General features: G+C 43.8%; 1 protein-coding gene across 2 annotated transcripts in view; it reads right to left on the bottom strand.

Annotated features, from left to right (window-relative positions):
- tbcd (tubulin folding cofactor D) overlaps window positions 1-18,447 on the bottom strand; it is a 248,461-nt gene that overhangs the window by 109,924 nt on the left and 120,090 nt on the right. The gene's annotated exons all lie outside the window — the stretch shown is intronic.

Raw genomic sequence — 18,447 nt, 5'->3', positions numbered from 1 at the left:
GTTCACTGACTTACACATGCCAAGTAAAACATATTGTGACCAATAGAGGCCAACCAGCAGGAGGCCAGCGAACTAGGTGAGGGAAGGATGGGCTACAGAACCAACTAGGGAGGATCATTCAGTGGGAGAAGCCGTGAACCGAAAGTTAGATATGGCCACCCATTTAAAGCCATCCTGGCTCACCTTGGTGGTGGCTGCTGGAGAAATCCACATGTGCAATAATAAGTGCTGAGGCAAAAGGCTATTCTGAAGCCATTGAAATATTGGAGAAGCAAGAGGTAAAGAGCATGTTTTTCCATTTGTGCTAGCAATGTCGCATTCACAACCCTTGCCAGGGATGAAAGAACATCTGTGTGCACCCATCCCATTCCCATCCTGAGCGAGAAATATTCCAAGAGTCATACCCCACCCTTTAACTCTGCCTTTCCCTCCACAGAGGAGGAATGTTAACCTGTACCTTCTCCAGCTTTACATCTGCAACAAATAATGGAGGAAGGGCAGATGGCAGGGCCTACGCCAAATTGGTGTAAACGTTTGACAATGACACCCTGTGAATCCCACTTGAAGCAACGAGTGATCAGCTCAGAGGCAGAGATGGGGGGCTGTGGGGGGAATTCTCATGCCAGCTGATCAAAGACCACTACCCTGTCAGAAGCCAGGGTGTAGGGTGCAGAGGAGCTCAATAGCCATGGGGTTATCTAAAGAACCAATTTCAGTGCCAGAAAAAGTCAAATGACAGTCAGGGTGAGTGTGCAATCATTTCCCCAATATGGTATGAAGCAGACATGCCATTCTGCATGGCACCTAGGGATTCTGAGGAGGAAAAGGGACTTCTGAACAGGAAAACCTGTTAGCTTGCAAGGATCATTGAGAAGTGTTGTCTGCTAACAATGGATGTGTTGGGCACACAAATAAAAGCATGATTTTAAAGTTAAAGTTTAACTTGCAGTTTAACTTCCAGAAAATTCAGAAGTTTCAGAAGGTTCATTACAATATTGCTTTGTCTATGCAGGAGCATAGGACACAAAGCCCACAATGGGTCAAATATGGGAAGAGAAGTGCCTAACCGTGCTAAGAGGTGGTACTGAACTTGGCATCAAACCAATGGAGCTGCACCATTGGCCAGGACAAGGCTGGAGGATAGCCCAGGGATGGTGAGATTCCAATGAGACGGTGGGAAGGAAAGGGCATTGATGTATATGACTTTGGAAGCTTGCAGCATTTGAGGAAGAATGTGTATGGCAATTTTGAAGAGGATTCAACCCTGCCTACCATCTCCCAACGTAGTGTAGGTGTATTGGAGTGTACACCAGCATCCACGAAGTCATCTTAAATGAGGATGGTGACCTTGACAATCCTTGCATATTTCTCCTATAGGTGAAACCTGTGCAGCTCTAGACAACAGCCATGAGGGTGACATTAAACTTTGAGGAGGAGGAGAGAAACTCAGAGGGTATACTGTCACAGCCTTGCACAGATACAAGCACTTTCGTGGATATGTGCAACTGGACTGTAAAGGATTCAGATGGTGCAAGCACTTCACAGTCGCAAGGTCAGTTCCCAGATACTGTGATATTGCAAACCTCTGACCCTTGGAGGAATGCTGATGATGACCTAGTTGCTGAGCCCTAGGCTGATGATGAGCTTCTGAGTCATCTGTCAGGTGGAAAATGCTGGACATACAGGTATGTGGAGGTATGGTGGAGATTGCAGAGGGTTGCAGATACTGGTATGGACAGTGGAGGAGCCCATCTAGTACATGAGCAATGTGATCACCTGCTCTTCAGAACACGTGGCTTCCTCCATTGAGAGACTGGTGACTGTTATGGAGCACCAAACCCAGCAACCCACTGATGAGATACTGGATATGTGTTCTGACCTGCATTTCGTCACCTTGTAACTGATTTCCAGTGCCCAGAGTCAAGGTGAGAGGGAACAAGGCACCTGGATTCAGAATCAGGTCATGCTCCTTCTCAGAAAAACAGGGTGAGCCAAATAGATCTTATGGTATTGGATGAGCAGCTGCTGTCACCCTCGGGAAACACCTCTCATGGTCATTCTGATGGGTCTCTCCTGGATTTCTCTGCCACTGGTACAAATACCTCAGAGTAAGGTTGGCTGCCAAAGTCATCCCAGGCAAAGTGGCATCAGGATCAGCAACCTGCATCCAGCACAGATCGTGGTGAGGGAGGAGCAACATGATGTAGCACCCACAAAAGATCACCCTTGTTTGTTCCTTCACCACAGGAACACGCATTGGCGGCTCCGATGAGCAGGGGAGAGATAAAGAGGTCAGCACAGCAAAGATGGTCTTGTGCAGTCAATTGCACATTAGGTAAATCTTCACTTTATTAGAGGCTCGCACATCTCTCTGACATCACAAAGCCTCCTGTGCACGGCCTCCGCAGCAGACTGGCAAGATTCACCACCATCATAATCAGATTGGTTCTCAGACTTCTCATCATTAGAGGATGTGGCTCACTCCATTTCAGCTTCCCCTGCCAGGCCCTCCTGTCTCTCTGGAGTACCACATTGTGTACATGCAACATAACGAGCGACACACAAGAGGACGGACATGCAGTGTGCTCCTGAACAATCCAAACATAGAATACTTATTTTCAGCAGACCAATGGTCTGCACGATGTTAGCCCTGTGGATGCAGATGTCGGATTGGGATTATAAGTCACCTCTTGAGCAAGCATCTGTTGTCTCCCAGAAGCTTGCCATCTAAAGGTTCTGGCAGAACATTCCTGACACCTGACATTGCCTAAGAATGTATGAATCATGGCTGCACCCAGGATAGTGTGCACACACATCTGCATAATAGAGTCTCCTCTGGACTGTATTATACCCATGGGGACAGTGATTTCCAGGTCCTATACTGCAGTCTACAAGCTTCAGTTTAGCCCTGTCTATAGGCCCCTTTCCCTGTTGGTGTCTCCTTTTGCAGGGTGAAAAAGATGAATGAATGCACTTAGAGCACATGCGAACTCTCCCACCTTCACCAGCAGACTCTTTTGCTGAATGCAGCCATAGCCCCACTTGCAGCCTTTCTATCTGCCCTTGCACCAGTTCCTCATACCTAGCAGAACTTGCTCCAAATATTTTTCTTGCGCATCCAGCAAACAGCGATGTGGACAATGTGAAATGTTAGCCTATGGCTTGTTAACAAGCTGAATTGAACTTTAATTAGTTTTTTTTTGAAAGGACGGTCAGGCTACTAGTCTGGCATACAGCTGACTTCAGTATTATTAAATACCAGAGTGATGACATTGGGTTGGCATCCTATGTTATTATGCCGGATTTTATACAAGTGCAAAGGAGGCAGTGTGCCGAATTTGTAAACGCAAAACCCACCTTCTGGTTAAGGACAGTTGTAAATACTATATATATTGTCAAGGTTGCCAGCAGCTAGCTTATTCTCTGAATTATCCTCACAAACTGCTATAAAACCACATTGGACCAAACTATGTAATGGTTAGGGTTAAGGTTACCAGCAAAACAGATTCCACAAAAATGATTTGATTTGCAAGGCTTCTTGAATGAATAGTGTGACAACAGTTTAATTTTAAGGGCTTTTCTGGCACCAAAGTTCGCAATTTGGTTAATAACCCTAAAACTCTGTCAGAAGCTTAGTTGCTAAACTGGTTGTAAAACGATGGACTCAGCAGTGGCTGGTTGGCTTGGAGACATATCACAGACTTTATCCACCCTAAATATTATTATTAACTCATACTCCTGGGTAGTCTTCAGCTTTTTTTTTTATTCATTCGTGGGACATAGGTGTCGCTGGCTGGCCAGCATTTATTGCCCATCTCTAGTTGCCCTTGGCCAGGTCTGCTGCTATTTTGCCTAATCCTGAACGCTTTTCATCCCAAACCCAACCAAAAGCTTTGAAAGCCTTTGAACCCTCTGTGGGAGGAAATGTCTATACACCTCAGTTTTAAATGACCCTTTAAATGGGCTTTTAAATGGTGCTTTATCTTGTGGCTATGTCCCGTTGTTACAGACTCTCCCACTAGTGAAAACATTTTAACAAGAATGGTATCGGAAAATTCCAGCACTGTCCACCTTCATTCCCCCCTCTGGTAGGCTTCCAAAATTCTGCCTGTTAATTCTGCTTCTCTCCCCACAAATATTACCTAACCCGCTGAGTATTTTCTGTTTCTATTTCAGATTTGCGGCATCTGCAGTATTTTGATTTCAGATAAGGAAAAGTTTTATTTGCTTCCTTTCAACTTTTGATGACCCAGCTTCTCTTTCTAACTGGCTGGCATTGTAAACGGTTCCTTCTCCTCCGACACTGTGCCTCGTGTCCCTTCTTTTCAAACCTGCCATCGTCAACTCAAACATCTCATAAAAACACTTTCTATCTTTCAATCCTCACAATACATTTCCCCAGGTATTGGACATATAAAAAGAGCATCTCCTCCACAATCCAAAGCCTTATGAGCAGGATATGCTTAACATTACATTAACTACTAAAAGATTGCCTCAATGTTACATTGCCCCTTTACAAAATCAAACTTGGTTTCAAATGAAGCATTTGGTTCCTCTTTAGTGATGCAGCAACATGTTTCAACTTGTCATCCAGGTTGCAGGACTTGTTCAGCAACAGGTGAACAGATGTAAGAACTGTTTTTTCTGCATTTCTGAAACACCAAGAGTGGATTTCCACTTGATTCGCTTTGGTTTCTGGGAAACATATCACTTACAAATAGCAAATATGAAATATCAGGTTGTTTACCCGGGTGTAAAGCCATTAAAAAAATTTGGGTATGGCCCATAGGTGTAGAATGTTGAATTTCCAACTCAAGGGTGTCAAAAGTTCAACCAACAAGGAAACACCCATTTTCATTTAACTGGTTTTGACAGTTCCTGGCCAAGCATGACAACTGCACCATAAAATGACATAAAACGGTAGGCATATATGAAGTGGGCCAAGTTTTGATGTAGCAAGGCACCTGTTAAACTGCCACTGCATGTTCAGCTTTTATATTTTTACAGTGACAGGTTGCTGAAAGTCACAGCGCAGGAACTGGTAATCTAAGACCCAAGCGAACAGAGCAAGTGGCTGTGCAACTACGAATCAGATTGAAGGATTGTGAAATCAACATCACAAAAAAGAAGTGTAAACTAGGGTGGGTGAATTCAATGTCAAATCAGGTATAGAAAGAGAAAGATTGAAAGGTTGAATTAAGAGAGGGCATAATAAACCAGATTTTAACATTACTAACAAATAAAACATGAAGAAATTAGACACCACTTTTCAGTACCAGGGTTGACTATCATGAATGAACATTTATCACATTGGTAAAAGGGTAGTTAAACCTAAATGACCTCTAACTTTCTGTGGCAAGTTTAGTTTCTATCTAATGTGCAATCAATGCAATATCATTCTATTCTCAGCCTTTTGGCTAAGATCAAGCGTAGTTTTGGCATCCTGCACTTGGTTGAAGTCATGAGGTTACACTGAGGCTTCACCTGAAGCAATTTTTTTAAAGCGGTATCTAGGCCTTTTGGCTAAGATGCAAATTGAGATCAAGCCTTGGAGAAGGTGCAATGCTTGCTCCAATCAGCTTGAATCATGTAGATCAAGCCCAAGACAGGAAGTGGGATGTTTGGATCTGGAATGTCTCACTTGCTGAAACTTTGAATTGGATTGAATTGGATATTTTAAAAAATCATTCTGTTCAGTGCATCTCAATGGAGGGAGACAAGGAAATGTTGTTTTCACAAAGTTAATGGTGGACCAGCAACTCCTCAGAAAGCAACTCCTACACTTTTTGAATTCAACCACACTTCAGCACCTCAGAGATATAGAGATTTACAGCATGGAAACAGGCCCTTCGGCCCAACTTGTCCATGCCACCCTTTTTTTAAAACCCCTAAGCTAGTCCCAATTGCCCGCATTTGGCCCATATCCTTCTATACCCATCTTACCCATGTAACTGTTTAAATGCTTTTTAAAAGACAAAATTGTACTCACCGCTATTGTTCTATTGTACAAATTGTACTACTACCTCTAGCAGCTTGTTCCCAACATTCACCATCCTCTGGACCCTTTTGTATCTCTCCCCTCTCACCTTAAACCTATGCCCTCTAGTTTTAGACTCCCCTACCTTTGGGAAAAGATATTGACTATCTAGCTGATCTATGCCCCTCATTATTTTATAGACCTCTATAAGATCACCCCTCAGCCTCCCACACTCCAGAGAAAAATGTCCCAGTCTATCCAGCCTCTCCTTAGAACTCAAACCATCAAGTCCCGGTAGCATCCTAGTAAACCTTTTCTGCACTCTTTCTAGTTTAATAATATCCTTTCTATAATAGGGTGACCAGAACTGTACACAGTATTCCAAATGTGGCCTTACCAATGTCTTGTACAACGTCAACAAGACGTCCCAACTCCTGTATTCAATGCTCTGACCAATGAAACCAAGCATACTGAATATCTTTTTCACCACTCTGTCCACCTGTGACTCCACTTTCAAGGAGCTATGAACCTGTACCCCGAGATCTCTTTGTTCCGTAACTCTCCACAACGCCCGACCATTAACTGAGTAAGTCCTGCCCTGATTCAATTTACCAAAATGCATCACCTCGCATTTACCTAAATTAAACTCCATCTGCCATTCGTCAGCCCACTGGCTCAATTGATCAAGATCCCGTTGCAATCCGAGATAACCTTCTTCACTGTCCACTATGCCACCAATCTTGATGTCATCTGCGAACTTACTAACCATGCCTCCTATATTCTCATTCAAATCATTAATATGAATGACAAATAACAGTGGACCCAGCACCGATCCCCGAGACACACTGCTGGTCACAGGTCTCCAGTTTGAAAAACAACCCTCTACAACCACTCTCTGGCTTCTGTCATCAAGCCAGTTTTTTTTATCCATTTAGCTATCGCACCCTGGATCCTATGAAATTTAACCTTATGCAACAAGCTACCATGCGGTGCCTTGTCAAAGGCCTTGCTAAAGTCCATGTAGACAACATCAACTGCGCTGCCCTCATCTATCTTCTTGGTTACCACTTCAAAAAACTCAATCAAATTTGTGAGACATGATTTTCCATGTCTGAACATAAGTAATGTCAATGCACTATCCCCACTAAAATCTGGCCCAATAAAAAGACATTTTGGAATTGATATGGTATTGCGAAAAGAAGGAAAATTGGATCATTAGCCCCCTTGAAAATCGACCAAAATGCTGACTACCCCATGTGAATGCAGTCAAGTGGATGTGATCAGTTCCTCCAAGCTATTTCTTTTCTCATCATGCTCAACCCACAATCGAGCAGGGTCCCTCCGCCCCCAACATAATTAATGCCACCAGGGTCTACAAACCAAAACATTGAGACTTTTCTGAATGTTGTAGTGCAGCAGGCAACCCTTGCTGAAACAGAATGAGGAGGCCCTTTTTTGTGCTTAAAGGTTGGTGTTTCATTTTATACCATTGTTTAAATTACTTTGGGAAATGAGTCAGGACTTTCGTAACTGCTATAACCCAGCTATGCTGAAAGTATTGCTTAGCACTTTAGTTTGTTGTTTTTGAGGAGGATTAGGACATGGAAATGATCAGATTAAAGGCTCTTGGATTCAGGTATCATATAGAAGGTGTCGCTTCCCGACATAGAAAGTCACCAAACGCGAACCTTCCTCAACACCAGGGGCTCAGAAACAGAATTTCCCACCAAAGAATACTGGGAACGTATGTAAACTTCAGAAATTTCTAAGATGTTTCACAGCCAATGAAGTATTTTTACAGTGAAGTTGGTGCTGTAATGTAGGAAACTTACTTGATCTAACTACTAATCTATGATTCATATAAGCTGTCTACCAAATGAGAGGTAGCTGAGCACTGGATGCCTGGGATTGATTTCTTGACCCTTAAGAGTTGAAATGAGTCTCATCTAACAGTAACTGTTGTTCACAGGGCAGCTTTTCCTTTTGCAGTGGCAATGTATGCTGGGCTCATGCCTTGAGTTCTCTTATGTGAAAGCATTGAAGAGACCTTTAGGAAACAGCTCGCTTGCTAGGGAGATAGCAATATCTGTGCTCAGTCCTTGCAGACCAATGGTACAAGCTTAGAAGTACTACTTGTCAGTCTCATATAAGACCAAGTCTTCCCATTCAATTTGTTGAAGAGCCTTGCTGAAAGTACATAGGGTAGCAATGATGGCTGCCACTCTGAATGCCCCCAGTGTTCTTTGGAGCTTCCCCAAGCATCTTGATGTCACAGCAATTCACTATTCCCAGGGTGCTCCCTAATCATTGCTCTTGTGAAAACTAGACCAGAGATTACGGTTTCTGGCTCCTTAGCTGAGGCAAGGGTGGCTGTCTCTCCCAAGTTCAATTGGAGCAATGGTCCTTCCCCACACCTCATTCCCACTCGTGTTCAGAGCTTCAGCTGGTGATCATCCTTCTGACTTACTAATTTTTTTTTTGCAGGTGTCTACACTTCTGCTTGCGACCATAAGACGTCATGACAGAGTTGGTGAGGAAGTGACAGGAACGCCACTATCTTATTTTCCCCAGTTATGTCTGGATGGTCAGAGTGACCAGCCTATTTCTGCAAGGCCACCTGTCAAATGAGGCCCAGCAACCTTCAGAGAGCCTGAGAGTCAGAGAAACTCAAAACCTTAACTCTTCCTCTCTCCACTGATGCAGACAGACATGCTGAGATTTTCCAGCATTTTCTGTTTCTAATTGTTCCTCATCCCTAATTCCCTTTGAGAAAATGTGATCAATTTGTAAATAATCTATTTAAAAAGCTAAAAAATCAGGTAAACATGGTTAAAACATCAATTGAATCCCTTATTTCATGTCCAAAACATAACCTTTTAAAAGGACATCTGTAAAATCTTTCAAGGAAGTAGATCCTAATATTCTAAATGTAGAAAGATATATAGCTCAAAGCGTCATCGCAAATTTCCTTGTTCTGTACACATATACAATGTTGCCTTCCAGCCAGTTTTAGTCTTAATTCTTAGTTCAATACACACCCTGTTTTCTTCTAACCACAGATAACCCCAGGGGAGACGAAACTGCCTAAATCTGCACGCACTGTGCATTCTATGTCACAATGGAAAACCAGTATTTTTACTGAGGTGACAAAATCAGTGCCTTGCCCAGCAGATTACTGCTCCATTGGCTTTATATTTACCATTCATTGTCATCTAAAAAAATGAATGCAATGTGCCACTAAATGAATTTAAATGACATCTAAAGGAATTGAGCACACAGCCAGCAGGCTCATGGTCCGAAGTTATTTTGTGATAATTTGGTTTACCCCACCACGGGAGAAACAGCATTTAAAATCTGTCTTTTTTAAATCCAAGAGCTAAATTATGATTGTAGGTACCTGAACGGAAAGGTAAAGCAATTAAAAAGGGCACTATCGATCCAACCTTCCAGCACGTTCTAGAGAGAGTCCACAAGATAATGGCACCCTGGATAATGGTGCCTTAAGCACCTTTTCATTCACTCCTCATCTCACAGAATCATTGAATGGGTAGTGTACAGAAGGAAGTTTTTCAGCCCATCAGTGCCCTCACGTGACCTAACATTTTCAGCTACCAATGCAGAAACTGGAACGGCATGAACATTAGAGACTAGTTAAGAGTCGGAATCTACAAGTGGTGGGGCAGAATGGACTACAAACATGACATGGGGATAGATCAGTTTATGTGCAAACTACCCGGAGGACACCATTGCTGAGTTCTGCTGCAGTGGACTCAGAGAAGGGTCTCTTTGGGGCACTCTAAGAAAATCTGATGCACATTAAGATGCTTTGTATATTGGCAGATCTGTCAGAAAGCTTGCAGACACTGGCTCAGTGCATGGAAGAGCCCAGCTCGACTATGTCAAGAGGGAGTTGCATAGATCTTGAAGCCAACCTTTCTGCAATGTTGATGATGGGCATCTCCATGGCAGCACTACCAGACCGACCCATAATGCAGCGTCTGCCGGCTGCATTCTCAGCTTTCATTAAAGCAAAGGCAGAAGCCTTCCAAAAGATCGATGTTGCAGTGGAAGTTCAGAAGAGGTCAAGAGATTCTGGACTGCTGCCATCCAAGCAAAGATAGTTGTCATCTTGGATGTTGATTTCAATGCTTGACGGGGCATAGCAGACTCTCGCCGCAGTCCAGCTATCTGCGCTACAGCAGATTGCAAGGATTTTTTAAGCGTCGGCCTGTGGCACGACAGCATTCATATATCCACCACTGCCACTGCTCTTGCTGTTCCCTCTTACCCAGCCAGCCAGCCCAAATTGCTGCCAACCATGCTGAGAATCCAGAATTGCTTAACGGCATCCTGAAAGGCCACCTACAGTTCATCTTGTAAAAATGAGCAACTTTTCACCAGCCATATTCCAGCCACTGATAGTACTGTGGAGGAGCACTAAACCAGGCAAGGGAACCAACAAGATAGGCACTAAGAGGATGCACAAGAGTGACTAGTTTTTTCATATTATTGATGTATTGCTGGGTAAAGTTATTGAGTGAAGGTTTTTCCTGTTGTCCTTTTTTGATTGTGTTACTCAGGGAGATGGCTTTAAAAGGAGTCTGAAATGGATGTACGTATGATGGGTCACAATGGGGGTGGAGAAGTTTAAGCAAAGTCTTATCATGAGATTCCACTTACTTTGTTCAGTTGCATGCGATGGATGTGGTCTCTTCTCTTCCTCCTCCTCTTGAGATTGCCTCTGGATCCCTGGAGGCAGTAACTAGGCCCTCATTATTGCTAGGTTGTGCAGTACGCAGCACACCTCCATAAACAAGAAAAGACTCTTGAGGGTATATACCACTGAAATCACCCGAGTGATCTAAGGAGCGAAACCTTTGTTAATGGGACCGATGGTTCATTGTATGATGTAGTGGGCGTCTGCATGGTTTTCATTGAAGATCCTCTGACAAGGCTTTGTGGGATGGTAGAAAGGAGTCACAAGCCATGTGTGGAGGGAGTAGTCCTTGTCACAGAGCAGCCACCCTTGTCACAGAGCAGCCACCGAGTATTTGAACTCGGTGAGAATTGCTGACTGCCTCAAGATAAAATCATCGTAGGTGCCGCAAGAATAGTGGGTACTCAATGAGAGCAGCTCAGTGCTTAGCACTGCTGCCTTGCAGCATCAGGGATCCAGGTTCCATTCCCAGCTTGGGTGACTGTCTGTGCTGAGTCTACACCTTCTCCCCTTGTCTGCATGGGTTTTCTCTGGGTGCTCCGGTTTCCTCCCACAGTCCGAAAGACGTGCTGGTTAGGTGCATTGGCCATGCTAAATTCTCCCTCAGTGTACCCGAACAAGCGACGGAGTGTGGCGACTTGAGGTTTTCACGGTAACTTCATTGCGGTGTTAATGTAAGCCTACTTGTGACACTAATAAACTGTATATGAATTTCTTGACAGAATCACACACCAATGCACATCAGAATAGTGGTCCTTGGGATTACCATATCAATCCCCATTGGCATGGAGTGCTCACAGAGCCCTGCACCTGTAGTTGATGGCACAGGGATGTCCACTATCCTTATGATCCCAAAATGCTATTTGATCCTGGTCTTATATCCTCAAGGAGCAGAGGGAGCTCCTCCTGTAGAGCACCTCTATTGCCTCCATAATACTCCTTGCACTGAAACTGGTTGATGTTGCCTACTCTTGCCTGGAAGGCTCCCTCTGCACAGTGATCTTCACATTATTGAGAAGGCTGCTTTGAGGCACCTGGTTATCTTGAAGGAGATGGAACAATTCTGTACTCCCTCATTTGTGAAGCAAAGTTTCCTGAGGCACTACTCCTGGCTCATGGCAATGTAGGAATGGTGCTTCCAAAAGACTCTGTCAGGGTATAGAATTTCTAAGGAGAACTCTCTGTCTCTCCCTTCCCTGCCTCCCCCTGTATGTCCTGCTCCTGTTGCAGAGCAAGTGGCACTACAACATCTGCCCCCATATCTATGCAAGGCAATGTAATTTTGTCCCTTTCGGTAGTCAGGAGGAAACCTCCAAATTTCTTCAACAGCTCATTATAGTGCTTTCAACAACTTTGAGCACAAGCAAGTCAAAAGCACCTCAGCTGCAACTTGCTGAATGACCCTTTATGTGGCCCCAGAAAAAGCCCCAACTTGCCTTGCTAATACTTTTTTTTTCAGGTGTTACAATAGCCTTAGAGACAGACAACTTTTTAACCCCATAACCCCGCACATCTACCATGGCTAATGCACCTAACCTACATATCTTTGGGTACTAATGGGCAATTTTGCATGGCCAATTCACTTAACCTGCATGCTTTTAGACTGTGGGAGGAGACCGGAGCACCAAAGGAAACTCACACAGACATGAGGAGAATGTGCAAACTCTACAGTCATCCAAGGCCAGATTCAAACCCGGGTCCCTGGTGCTGTGAGACAGCAGTGCTAACCATGTGGTCCGATGTCACCCATCAATTGCACCACACATTCAGCAGAAATGTTGTTTTGTGTACAAAGTTCCAAGTTCCTCCTGCCTTTAGCAGGATATCTTCTCCATGCCTCACCAAGTTGAGTCTTCCTATGCCTTTTAAACAGAATTCCCTTCATTCAATTTTCTAAGGAGAACTTCCTATAGCAAGCCAACCTCTGGCGACTCAGAGAGTTGTACCACATCTAGGAGTACTGTGTACAGTTTCGGTCTCCTTATTGAACAAAGAATTCAGAAATGCATTAGCAGTTCAGAAAACGTTTGCTTGACTGATGCCTGGGTTGGGGGGGGTGTGGGGTCACCTTATGAGCAAAGAGCTGGACAGGATGGGCCTGGAAATAATGGAGTTCAGGAAAATGAGAGGTCATCTTATTGAAACATGTACTGGATGGATGTTGGGAGGTTGTTTCTCCTTGTGGAAGAGGCTAGAACAAGACAGCACAATTTAAAAATGAGAGATCTCCCATTTAAGGTTAAGGATGAGCATAAATTATTTCATTCCGGAGGCAAGGTCATTGAATTTTTCTTTATTCATTTGTTGGAACTGGGCGTCGCTGGCTGGCCAACATTTGTTGCCCATCCCTTGGTGCCCTTGAGAAGGTGGTGGTGAGCCGCCTTCTTGAATCGCTGCAGTCCATGTGCTTTGGGTTGACCCACAATACCGTTAGGGCAGGTATTCCAGGATATGATAGAGGTAGATAGATTCTTGACTAATAAGGGAGTCAAAGGTTATCTAAAGCAGGTAGGAATGAGTAGTTGAGACCACAATCAGATCAGCAATTATCTTACTGAACTGCATAGCAGTGCCTGTTGTACATCTTCATCTTCAAACCGCTCTGTCTGACTGACTCGGAGTCTGTATGCAGCTGCCTCCTCCTTTGTGCCCAGGGGTTAAAACTTGCACCCTACTTTCAAAACCTTTTGACCTGTGGCTCCGTCCCCACAGCAAGCAGGTCAAATTTTTTGGGGCAAATTTCACAGGAGGTCACATTCCCCACCCAGCAGTCATAAAACATGAGTAATTTAGGAAGACACTGCGTGTACACCTATTGGCCAATTTTGGCATTCTAGCATGGCATCGGTCTGCTGATATCATGATCATGCAGGTTCAGCAACTTCAGGTGCACACTGGGGATGGACCTCCAGTTGCGTTGAACACATGGCCCAAAATTTTATATATTTTACCTTACCCTCAACTCAACCCCCTTGAACTTCCTGGGCCAACATTATCTGCAGACTGGACTCCTGGCCTCCAACCATACAGCCAGGGGGCATGTAACTTAACTCATCCTCAAAGTTTTCTTCCCACCTACTCTCCACTTGGAACCTCTCTGCCTCCTACAGCAGAGATAAGAATCAGCAAATCAATGGCATAAAGAGTCAGTGGGCGACACGGTGGCACAGTGGTTAGCACTGCTGCTTCACAGCGCCAGGGAGCTGGGTTCGATTCCCGGCTTGTCTGTGTGGAGTTTGCATGTTCTCCCTGTGTCTGCGTGGGTTTCCTCCGGGCGTCCGGTTTCTTCCCACAGTCTGGAAGACGTGCTGGTTAGGTGCATTGACCCGAACAGGCGCCAGAGTGTGGCAACTAGGGGAATTTCACAGTAACTTCACTGCAGTGTTAATGTAAGCCTTACTTGTGACTAATAAATAAACTTTAACTTTTTAACTTTAAACCCACATCCCCCAACACCTGCTATTATCACATCACTGCACTACCTCAAATGTTTTGTGTTGGCATGTTGCCAGGCGAAAAAATGTGATTCCGATGACAACTCTAAGTGTGCAATATGTCCCGAAGTAATGACATGGCAACTAACAAGTTGTGAATCCAGCTACCAATATATTCTGCACTGTTTCTGAAACTGCCTCTGCATGAAACTTACCTGCTACTTAATGCAGGGATCAATTTGCAACATGGAAACCAAATGTATTTGTACCTCAGTTGGACTTGGCATTCTTGTCAACTCTACTACTTGTACTGTCGGTATTTTCAAATATAATTTGCACCTTCAGAGCACAACTTTAACCTGAAACATTCATATTCTTTTGATGTCATTTCAGTATAGTTTTCTGCTGAGCACTTATAATGCACTTCTTTGCACGGCTATGTTAAGGCATTATTCAAAGAGAAGTAACTAACTACCATCTGACAATTCACGCCCAAAGAAGGCTGTCAAACATGTTCAGTTTGACAATGAAGCAAAGTTGCTCATAGTGGAATGAAGTTTCATCATTTTTAAACAGCCCTCGGCAACAACAATCAGCACATCAAAAGAAAAATCCAGCAGGCAAATTTCCCTGTGATCAACTACAATAATTACTCTGCCTGTCACTTGAAGATTCTAGAAAGTCAAGGCCAACTTCAGCCATGGATCGGTAATTAAAAGACCGTATCGCTTTTACTAAAGTCACAGATCACAAGTGAAATGATATGTAGCTCTATCTTGTCCCTGTGGATTACAGCCACTGCCAAGTGCCCCAACAGGCAGCTGTCAAGACAAGTGACAATAGCCAGTTCAAATTTTCAATTATATACACACACACACACACACTGAGGAAGCACCACCTTCACATATCAAAAGCCTGAAGGTATACCTAATGAGAGCATGCCAGCTGCATGCAAACAGGGGACAAATGAGCCACAGCAACAGCCAAGACAGGTTTTACTCACAAACGCACCTTTTCTATTTCCATTCCTTCTGCTCTCGCCCTTTCGCCACTCTTCCAGAACCACAATAAGGTTCCTCATCCTCGGCTTCCACCTCATTAGCCTCCACATGCAATGGAGTATTCTCCACCGTCTTTAGCATAATGCCCTTGATTTTGATTTGATTTATTGTCACATATATTAGTATACAGTGAAAATATTGTTTCTTGCATGCTATACAAACAAAGCATACCGTACAGAGGGAAGGAAAGAAGAGGGTACAGAATGTAGTGTTACAGTCATAGCTAAGGTGTAGCGAAAGATCAACTTAATGCGAGGTAGGTCCATTCAAAAGTCTGATGGCAGCAGGGAAGAAGCTGTTCTTGAGTCAGTTGGTATGTGTCCTCAGACTTTGTATCTTTTTCCCAACGGAAGGTGGTGGAAGAGAGTATGTCCGGGGTGCATGGGGTCTTTAATTATGCTGGCTGCTTTTCTGAGGCAGTGAGAAGTGTAGACGGTGTCAATGGGTGGGATGCTGGTTTGAGTGATGGACTGGGCTTCGTTCACGACCCTTTGTAGTTTCTTGTGGTCTTGAAATGAGCAGGGAGCCATGCCAAGCTGTGATACGTGATGTTAGTGTACTTTTAAGAGATTTGTTTTTAACAATCATGATCTCTGCAGCTCTCACAGTTTCAAGTTTCTCAGCTCACAGCCTTAGCTGATGTCATTATGGCACCGGCTTGACTGGAGATGTCCTTTTTATTGCTGCTTAAACCGGGTTTGTTTATTTTTACTGGGATGTTTAAGACTCTGCATTGTTCGGAGAAAAAAAACTGGTTGGCAGGTCAGGTGACAGGAGTTCTTTCGTTTTCCTTTTGAGTTGCTGTCTAGTTTGAGTTTTGGTTTTAGAAGGGGCATCAAGTTGAAAAGATGTCTCTCTCTCTCCCCCCCTGGGTTTTGGAAGTTCTGCTGGTTACTTGAAAACAAGTTTTTGCCTTTCAGAAGGGGGAATCTGCTGTTGGTGGCTTGCCTCAAGTCCCTGGCATTTTGGGTAGCTGTTCTGACTTCAAACTGTTCTGAGTCTATCCAGAGAACTGCAGACTTCATCCAAAGCTCTCAGTTCAGTATCATGTGAGCATTTGCCTATGCTGTATTAACGATGTTTGACGAGTCTTGTTTATGGGATTTGTTTGATTGGGATAGCTCCCAAGTGTTATACATTATCGTGGCTGTTTTGGTGTTGTTTGTAATTGATAGAAATTATTGCTAATATTCTTAATATACATGTTAACTATATTCTTAAATAAACTTTGTTTGATAAAATCTCCCTAGTGGGTCATTTGAATCATATCTGAAGTGAAACCTATCATGCTTAACCTAGCCAAATTCAAGATGCAAAACTTATGATCCAGGCAGGTTCCATAAAACACTTTGGAGTTTATATATTTATTAGTCACAAGTAGGCTTACATTCACATTGCAATGGAGTTACTGTGAAAAGCCCCCCAGTCGCCACACTCCGGCGCCTTTCGGGTACACTAAGGGAGAACTGAGCATGGCCAATGCACCTAACCTGAACCATAACAATACAACCAGAAATAATGCTTTCTATGGTGCATCTGTAAAAGTTGGTGAGAGTCATAGCAGACATGCCAAGTTTCCTTAATCTTCTAAGAAAGTAGAGGTGTTGGTGGGCTTACTTAACTATAGTGTTGGCATGGAGGGACCAGGACGGGTTGTTCGTGATCTGGACACCTAAAAACTTGACGCTCTCAACCATTTCTACTTCATCCCCATTGATGTAGACAGGGACATGTTCTCCTTTACGCTTCCTGAAGTTGGTGACCATCTCCTTCGTTTTGTTGTTGTTGCACCAGTTCACCAGACTCTCTATCTCTTTCCTGTAGTCTATCTCATCAACTGTTTTAGATCCAACCCAATACAGTGGTGTCATCAGCAAACATGAGAAATGAGTTGGAGGGGAATTTGGCCACATAGTCATTCATAGCTGTGTCAGAATTTTGATGGGACTATTCCCTCCATAATGCCCTAACTTACTCTTCAATCACCCCAACACGCACTCACACAATATGCATATCTGAAAGGTGTGCTAGATAGGTGCATTTCTATGCTAAATTCTCCCTCAGCGTACCCGAAAGGCGCCGGAGTGTGACGACTAGGGGATTTTCACAGTAACTTTATTGCAGTGTAAGCCTACTTGTGACAAATAAATAAACTTTAAATAAATGTTTCCACAGCGCCATCCTGTGAAAGCGCTGAAGATACAACTGCTCCCTTTCCCACTTCCAAGGCCTCAAACATTCCTCCCTGGTGAAACAACAATTTACCTATTTGTATTTTTTATGATGTGGTCTCCCCTACATTGCGATCAAACACAGATTGGGTGATTACTTTGCTAAACACCTTTATTCAGTCCACAAGCAAGATCCTGAGATTCCAGTTGCTTGCATCGGTATATATAAGATACACAGCACAAAAACAGACCATTCAGTCCAACCAGTCCATGTCAATCTCTATGCTCCACTTGAGTCTCTTTTCACATCTAAAACCTACCATGGTAACCATCTATTTGCTTCCTTTCTGTTTCGGCTTTACCCATGTTACATGGGGTCGCTGCAATGCTGGTTGATCATCTACATATCAACACCTTTTTTTTGGATTTGGTGGGTGGTTTTATAGTCAGATGCTCTTCCTGTCACTAACCCTCCCCATTCATCCGGGCGGGGGACGGCACCAGTACACATGAGTTTGCCTACACCAGTTGCTGGGTTATCATCTATTTCCTTCCCCTGAATATGCTCGTCTAGTTTCCCCTTAAATCATCTATACTTTTTGCTCCAACCACTCCCTGTGAGAGCCAGTTCCACATTCTCACCACTCAAGTTGCTTGATAGTACAAAACTTGAATGTTGTTGAAAAGAGAATCATGATGCTGAAGCTTTTTGTCTTGCACTCATCAGGAAAAACGCACTACTAAATTTCAAATGATCACAACAATTAATACTGCAAGAGAAAAGGGTGCTGATTGGTTGGCAGGTGAATTCTGACTGGACTCGCCATTGATATGCAGAAAGGAAGCGGGTAATTCAAAAAAGTCACAAGACTTGAACATATTCCTTTAGTTTGCAGAGAAGGGTTTCCAGCATATTAACATACGTTGTTCTAGCAAGTGTAAATAAGCCACCTTATGACTGATTATGTTAAATTTGTTGAGAGCAAAGGCTCTGAGGCGGAGGAAGCAAGGGAGCGAGAGAAGCGTTGAAAGCAAGCAGGCGAGAGTCGGGGAGGGAGGCCGTGAGCAGACGGGAGTCGGGGAGGGA

The sequence above is a fragment of the Mustelus asterias genome, chromosome 12, assembly GCF_964213995.1.
Source record: "Mustelus asterias chromosome 12, sMusAst1.hap1.1, whole genome shotgun sequence".
NCBI classification, from domain to species: Eukaryota; Metazoa; Chordata; class Chondrichthyes; order Carcharhiniformes; family Triakidae; genus Mustelus; species Mustelus asterias.
The sequence above is the reverse complement of the archived record's forward strand: the minus strand, read 5'-3'. Positions and strand labels throughout refer to the sequence as shown.